This window comes from Triticum aestivum, chromosome 5A (assembly GCF_018294505.1).
Source record: "Triticum aestivum cultivar Chinese Spring chromosome 5A, IWGSC CS RefSeq v2.1, whole genome shotgun sequence".
Taxonomy (NCBI): domain Eukaryota; kingdom Viridiplantae; phylum Streptophyta; class Magnoliopsida; order Poales; family Poaceae; genus Triticum; species Triticum aestivum.
In genome coordinates, this window is record NC_057806.1 from 699,437,191 (window position 1) to 699,439,758 (window position 2,568).

Here is a 2,568-nt window from a genome sequence, read left to right on the forward strand (position 1 = left end):
GGAGGTTGAGCCAAGTTGCAAGGGGTGGACTTCCCGTGAAGCGCACTAGCGATCTGTTTGCATGGGGATGGGCAGGTGCAGGGGACAGAGCTAAGTACAGCGAGTTGACTATCTTATCTGCTGAAGCAACTCATAAAGCATGCCATAAACCATTTTTATTCGACAAGTTGAAGGCGGCTCTGAGGGACATAATAGATAATGATTACACTGAGGAGGATGAGCCTGGTGCGGAGGTACAGTTTGTGAACGATGATGCATTCGAGCCTAATCAAGATCATGGTCTTGTTCGTGATCCCGCAAAAGTTAACACCAAAGGCGCATCAAAACAGAATGTTAAAGGCCGCGGTAAGGATGGTCCTGATGTCACTAAAAATGGGCTACCAAAAGCTTTTGATGAGAAAAGCAAACGTCAATGTGGACTGTGCGGTGTTACGGGTCATTATAAGTCCACGTGCCCTCAAAATCCTAAGTATGATTTTCTTATGTTATTGTTCAAACCGAATTTATTTGTTCATTGTGAATTAACACATATCTTATTGTTATGTAGGAACTTTGCTTAACTTGTGGAGTTTGGAAGATTGGTTCACCCTTTGATTGAAGACAGTTTTATTATGGATGGCTATGGAAGATCGTTCCAACCTTTCATTGAAGACAGTTTTTTTAATGTTCTATACATTTGATCTTTAATAATTGTTATAATATGTTATATGAACTTATTTTACTTCGTTGATGTCAGACTATTTTGTTTTGATGACAGACTATGTAATGCAAGGAGTTTTACTTTGTTTATTTTGATGTGTTAATTTTTACTGTTAATTTTGTGCAAGTCGCTGTTGTTTATTTTGACGTGCTCATTTTTGCATAGTACGGCCGTCGCTGTTTACTGTATATTTTCTGCATTGCACGGTCACCGTCGCTTAGAACGCCGTCATTTAAAAAAACACCCGACAAGTGCGCCGGCGGCACTGTCCCACAGTGGCAGCGTCGGCCGGCGGCACTGTCCCACAGGGCAGAGTCGGACGGCGGCAGCAGTACAAGGCAACGAAAGGAGTTCGATAGCCTATGTGCCGCCGGGTATATAAGCCGGTCGTCGCGCGCTCCGTCGGCCGAGTTGGGACTAAACATCCCAAGTCGCCCTGCGTAGAACTTGGGCCGTCGTCGCGCCGCGTGCTACTTGGGACGTCGTCGCGCCGTGGGCGGAAACAATGATATTGGGCCGGCCCACGCGGTCACGCACGTCGCTGCAGGCACGGCGGCTGCGATAGCTAAGTTTTAGTCCCACCTGGCCCGACGGAGCGCGCGACGACCAGCTTTTATACCTGGCGGCGCACTTGCAGTCGAGCGTCTTTGATTAGTTATGCTACCCGTCGTTCGACGCTGCCTTGTTGGACAGTGCCGTCGGTCCTGTCTGACGTCAGACTGTCCGACGCACTTGTCGGCAATTTTTTTTGTAGAAAAGGAAATTAAGAACGGTGTTATAATAAGCGACGACGACACATGTACATTTTTTTAACATTTAGCAGTACAGGAAAACAACTTGACGACTGCACAACTATAAATATGAAGATTTCAAATGTAAAGACAACGACATGAAGACAACATAATAATCCAAATGTCATTCTCGACTTAAATATTCGAAATAGTAGTGTCTTCTTCATCACAAGACATGATAGTCGAAATAAATGTAAACATTATTTGAGACTACAAAATTTTCTTCTACAAATTTTTTGGCACTTTTATTTCTTCTTTGCAAGCCGGGTAACTTTTTCCTTCACATCGTTGAGCGTATTTCTCTCCGAAAAAATAAGCTGCGCAATCATTAAGTCCCTCGATTTATCAATTGACCCCTGTTAGAACTTCATATTAGTACAATTCAAATAGTATTACATAATGAATTTAATTGAATATAAGCATTTGAAAAAAGCCAGACCTGAGAAAAATGGCTTGTCCATTTTTCACCGTTCCAATATTGAAAGTATCGAAGAACAAATATTCCACATGAATTGCTAGTCCGTACAAACAACAGTTTATAAGTTCGCATTTGAGGTAAGATATTAAAACAATATGAAAGTATTTACTCACCCGTCTTCTTGTTGTGGGATGTTATACATTTTGATAGGCCAGGTAGACACATCCGGAAAATTCACAGCACCGCTCGCATTCGCATCACGTATGTCATATCCAAGTTGATTTTTCTGTTCATATACATAATAGCACGAAAAGAATTTAACATAGTTCAGTTACTAAATGATAATTTCAATATGCTCATGTAAATTTATGCCGTACCAGCTCCTCAACTTTTTCTGTAATTTCACTGTCAAGTTCAGGTCCCATCAAAGAATCAAGAACCTGGAACTCTTCCTTCGGGCGATGCATGACAACCGAAACCCAGTGGGTATTTTCCTTATTAAGAGGAATATAAAGCTACATCACAACGAAAATATGATGCAATCAACATATACTATCTTATTATTTATATCCCATATATGCATACTTTAAGGCAGTTGAACTTACCTTATCTTTTCTAAAATACTCATCGGTGCATCTATTCAAGGGTCCATTCTTCTT

The 2,568-nt window shown here is 41.5% G+C and overlaps 1 pseudogene; it reads left to right on the top strand.

Annotated features, from left to right (window-relative positions):
• Window positions 1–1,513, top strand: part of LOC123101826 (protein FAR1-RELATED SEQUENCE 11-like) — an 8,333-nt pseudogene extending 6,820 nt beyond the window's left edge.
• Window positions 1,514–2,568: the final 1,055 nt, after the last annotated feature.